We start from the raw sequence: 6,000 nt of genomic DNA, 5'->3' as shown, positions 1-6,000 counted from the left end.
TGTCTCTCCCACTCCACCCTTCTTCAACTGGTCTTCAGTTTGAATGTGTCACCTAACCCCATCCTGCCCTGCCATAGGCCAATGCAGCTTTATCAACCAATCAGAGCAACAACACACATTCACAGCATACATCCCACAGCACTTCCCCTTTTCCAGACAGAATCTCAGACAATCTTATCCGCTACTCTGAGACTGGCTGCAGACTCTACAGCTAGTTCTGTTGAGACCTAAATATTTAAACCATTGCCCCCTAAATGGCAGGAAGCAATTCTAAGAAAATGACGCCTCCTCTCCCAAATGTTTCATTTTTCTCAGGGTTATGGATGGATGGTTGTAGGTTTGGGGGTGGAACAATAAAATTTACAGTCAGTATTCTCCTTTAGAAAAGAAAAAGGGGGAATGGATAGGTATAGTATATTAAGGTAGATTATTGTATCTACTAGTAAACTGTTTTAGCAAACTATCAGCCTTGGATAATTTGCACTGATATAGATTCTTGTATATTTGATATAAATGATATAAATGTAAACTATTCTTATATTTCTATTTGAGATAATTTGTATACTGATACAAATACAAAACTATATTTGTTGTATTGTACGTATATTTCTACTATTTGAAATATTTTGTATGTTGATACATATTAATGATATTGCTGTCATATTGCATATTTCATTATACATTTCTAGCTTTAAGATATTTTGTGTATTGTTACAATTTTGAGGTCATTGTCCTTATACTGTACATCTGTTTACAGACTGTTTACCTTGTTAATGTGAAGCCTTAGTCCTTAGGTTATTTAGGTAGATAAGACTTACTATAGTCACCCATGCTTGCCATTTCTATAGTTATATTAGTTAGGTTCTCCAGATTTATAAAAACATATGTCAGATGGATAGGTAATCTTCAAACACTTCATAGACCTAGAAAATATGGCATTTAAATAACTCAGAATTCTGCTGACGTGAGACATGATTGCTCCTCCTGGCAGTACCAATATGATCTTGAGAGAATGTTGGGCTTCTAGACATTTCCATTTGGAAGTTTGTCTTCTTGGCACAAAATGGCCTGCTGGGTAAAGAACCACCCTTGCCTCGACTGTTGACGGTATGAACGCTGTCCTTTCCAGATGAGCAGGACACAGGGAAAAGTGACTATTGAACTCTGCCAAGACAGGGTAAGATGGTCATTCAAAATTCCTGCTTCTCAAAATGGTCTGTCAGATACTCTAGGCTTGTAGCGAAATTGGATGCCTCAATGATGCTGATAAACTTTAGGTGACTGTCCAGGCTGCCAGCTGTCTCTGTCTATTCTCGAAAGAATTTTCGGAAATTGTTTGCTTGTATTTCTGTTTTCCCAGGTATTATGTTCCTTCTCAGGTCTTTGATGGAGTTGAAGACTAGATAGTTACAGTTACTATCTTCTCATATCTTAGCTTGAACATACAGTACTAGAGTTAGAATCTTCAAGATAGAACAGATCCTAGAGTAATCTTGGTAATTTGTCATTTACCTATGTTCTGGACATTTCTGGACATTTAGCATGTCTTTCTTATTTGATGTTATTCTTGTTCGTTGTAGTTCCATTTTTGTTTATGTTATTACCCTTTATTTTTCCTGGATAATACTTGATAATCATTGTTATTGTATATAGTTTGCATTAAGTTTAGAACCTTCTTATTTAGATAAAAAGGGGAAATGTAGTGGTATTTGCTCTGCCCATGACCTTAGGTTAAAGGGCCTGAAGGAAGCTGTACTTTCTGCCATTGTATGTGACCTCTTAAAAGGAGAGGGAGAAGGGTCACATGCCTCTTCTCCCTGCTCCTGCCTTCAAGGTGGATTCACTCCCAGTCAGATCAGATGACGACTTCAGCTGTCTACTCTGTTCTGTATTCATGAGTGTATTTCCTCAATTTATATCTTAATAAATCCCTATTACCCACTAGATAGATAGACTCACGTGGATTGATCTTAATACTGTATTTTTGTCTCCATCTGTCCCTTTAAACTTGTTTAGTGTGTGAGGCATCACACCTCTAATCACTCAGTGGGCACTATCAGCCTGATGATTTTTGCATCTCTTAAAAGCCTCTCAACTACAGACAGTCCCACTTAACAATGGCCTCATTTTGTCCGGTGCTGGGTTAAGAAATCATTTCATCTACACTTCCATGTGATGGTTTAGCTCATAGCTCACGTGGAATCTACTGTATTAACTTGGCATTAATCCAAGCCATTTGCTATATATTTATTCACAAGAAGAATATAAATGATACATAGAAAATTCTCATCATTTTGATTCCTAAGGATGATTCTAAATCAGCTTGTCCTGGGAACAGCTCTGTTCTATGTATTCTTCATTTAGTTCACGGAGACTTCAACTGAGATCCATCCACTTGACTCTTGCCCTGTAATCACTTCTCTAGTCCATAAAAATTCTTCTAAAAATATTTTCATATTTAGTCACAGGTTTTGCTTATAAACTGTCCCCCTAAATCTTAGGAACTGATTTTTTTTATACACAGACACATAATAATTACATATATTTGTGGATTATAATATGATTTCTCTTTCAAGTGTACGATGGCAAGAATTCGATGTCAACCAATTCTAATAAAAATCTGTGCTTCCAATGTTAAAAAGAAAGCATCTTCAACAAATGGTGCTGGCATAACTGGATATCAACATGTAGAAGGCTGCAAATAGATCCATATCTATCACCATGCACAAAACTTAAGTCCAAGTGGATCAAGGACCTCAACATAAATCCAGCTACTCTGAACCTGCTAGAAGAGAAAGCAGGAAGTAGTCTTGAACGCATTGGCATAGGAGATCACTTCCTAAATAGAACACCAGTAGCACAGACACTGAGAGAAACAATCAATCAATGGGACCTCTTGAAACTGAGAAGCTTTTGTAGAGCAAAGGATACGGTCAACAAAGCAAAGCGACAGCCTACAGAATGGGAAAAGATCTTCACCAACCCCACATCTGACAGAGGACTGATATCCAGAATATATAAGGAACTCAAGAAATTAGACATCAAAATGCCCAACAGTCCAATTAAGAAATGGGCTATAGAACTAAACAGAGAATTCTCAACAGAGGAAACTCAAATGGCTGAAAGACATTTAAGGAATTGCTCAACATCCCTAATCATCAGGGAAATGCAAATCAAAACAACTCTGAGATACCACCTTACGCCTGTCAGAATGGCTAAGATCAAAAACACTGAAGACACTTTATGCTGGAGAGGATGTGGAGCTAGGGGAACTCTCCTCCACTGCTGGTGGGAATGCAAGCTTGTACAACCACTTTGGAAATCAATATGGCGCTTTCTTAGAAAATTGGGAATCCATCTCCCCCAAGATCCAGCTATACCACTCTTGGGCATATACCCAAGGAATGCTCAACTACACCACAAGAGCACTTGTTCAGCTATGTTCATATCAGCATTGTTTGTAATAGCCAGAACATGGAAACAACCTAGATGCCCTTCAACTGAAGAATGGATAAACAAAATGTGGTACATATACACAATGGAATACTACTCAGCAGAGAAAAACAATGACATCATGAGGTTTGAAGACAAATGGATGGATCTAGAAAAAATCATCCTGAGTGAGGTCACCCAGACTCAGAAAGACAAACATGGTATGTACTCACTCATAGGAGGATACTAGATGTGGAACAAAGATGATTGGACTGCTACTCACATCACCAGGGAGGCTACCTGGAAAACAGGACCCCAAGAAAGACATGGGGATCGCCCAATGACAGAGAAATGGAATGAGATCTACATGAACAGCCTGGACATGAGTGGGGGTAGTGAAGGGCGAGGGTCGAGGAAAAGAGAGCTTGGGGGAGCGGGAGATCCCAGCTGGATCAACAACAGAGAGGGAGAACAAGGAATAGGAGACCATGGTAAATGAAGACCACATGAGAATAGGAAGAAGCAAAGTGCTAGAGAGGCCCACAGAAATCCACCAAGATACCCCCACAACAGACTGCTGGCAATGGTCGAGATACAGCCCGAACTGACCTACTCTGGTGATGGGATGGCCAAACACCCTAATTGTCGTGCTAGAAACCTCATCCAACTACTGAGGGATCTGGATGCAGAGATCCATGGCTAGGCCCCGGGTGGATCTCTGGGAGTCCAATTAGCGAGAATGAGAAGGGTTTATATGAGCGAGAATTGTTGAGACCAAGGTTGGATAAAGCACAGGGACAAATAGCCAAACGAATGGAAACACATGAACTATGAACCAATGGCTGAGGGGTCACCAACTGCTTCAGGCCCTCTGAATGGATGAGACAGTTGATTGGCCTGATCTGTTTGGGAGGCATCCAGGCAGTGGGACCTAGTCCTGTGCTCATTGCATGAGTCGGCTGTTTGAAACCTGGGCCTTATACAGGGTTGCTTGGCTCGGCCTGGGAGGAGGGGACTGGACCTACCTGGACTGAGTCTACCAGGTTGATCTCAGTCCGCGGGGAAGGCTTTGCCCTGGAGGAGGTGGGAATGGGGGGTGGGCTGGGGGGGAAGGTGAGGGGGGCGGGAGGGGGGAGAACAAGGGAATCCGTGGCTGATATATAGAACTGAATTGTATTGCAAAATAAAAATAAAAAAATTAAAAAAAAAAGATTTTTAAAAATACTGAAAAAAAAATCTGTGCTTTGGCTGTGGAGAAAACACTTGTCATATAAGTGTGAAGACCCATGTAAGTGCTGGTCTCCAGCGCTCAGGAGGCAGAGACAGGGAATCCCTGGAACAAGCTAGTTAGCTAGACTAGGAGGACCAGCAATCTACAGGTTCATCAAGAGACTCTGCCTCATTATATAAGGCAGAGAGTGACCAAAGAAGATACTGTCAGCCTTGAACCTCCCCATACTTGTGAACCTGCACACACATGTGCATGCCCAGATATGCAAAAAATGCACACAGGCATGTATGATATCACAAAATACACATGTAATAAATAAATAGAAAATCTGTGTTTGTCTCCCAGATGCTGGGCAAAGGGCCCCTTTCTGCTCCTAGTGAAAATGGTTACTAGAGGTTACAACATCATGTGGCCCGTTATGTCTTGAGGGTTCCTGCCCATTGGCTTTGTTCTGGGGCAGGGTGGGGCTGGGGGTTCCTATCCTTTGTAGACTGTAGTCACGAGAAAGAAAGATGAGGAAAATCCCTTCTTGCTTGGAGTCTGCACTCTTACCTGACACTATTCTGCCTTGCATAACACTGGTAAATGTCAGCCCAGGGATGCTATCATTCAGTCATCTTCCATGTAATGTATGTGGGTGACATAGGCGCTGATCAGCTAGAGGTGAAATGATTTATAGAGCAGTGCCCTGTGCTAAAAATATCAGTTGCTGATGATTCGGGAAAGTTAGAAATAGAAATAACCTACCAGCCATATATCTTCAGGGAGAAGGGCATACGGTATTTAATCATTTGTCCTCCCCCAACTCTCTGGGAAGAAAAAAAAATCATGATCTCATTTCGAATAATCAGTGGAAGATTTTTCCATGCGCTAGGTGACTCAGGCATTAGAGTTTTGTCCTTTATTTCTGAATCTTGTGACTTTACAAAATTAGCGATGGAGTTTTATCTCCAGCCAAGTTTTCTTTATTGCTAAATTTTAGAGGGGTTGGGAAGCAAAACTCATCAAGAGATGCAGATTATTCTGTGCTTCGTGTTCCGTTGGGAGATGTGTCATTATGCTTCTCTCTGTTCTGTCGTCCACAAACTTGGAGAATTGCTCCCATAGCTCTTGAGTAAACATTTACATTCACCCTTGTCCCTTAGGAATCTTTCAGTGGACAGAGGATGCAATTACTAAAGAAATGAAACAAGGAAAGATACACTGAAAGTAAACAGGAAAATACTTCATCATGTCCATCAAGCGTCAGATGAAGTTTGGATGCACTAGCACTTTTGCCCCACCAGGCGGCAGTAGTTACCACGTAACAGGAAACTCGGGACTCCTTTCTATACTTG

Source organism: Peromyscus eremicus, chromosome 14, assembly GCF_949786415.1.
Source record: "Peromyscus eremicus chromosome 14, PerEre_H2_v1, whole genome shotgun sequence".
Lineage (NCBI taxonomy): Eukaryota > Metazoa > Chordata > Mammalia > Rodentia > Cricetidae > Peromyscus > Peromyscus eremicus.
Note: the sequence above shows the minus strand (reverse complement) of the source record.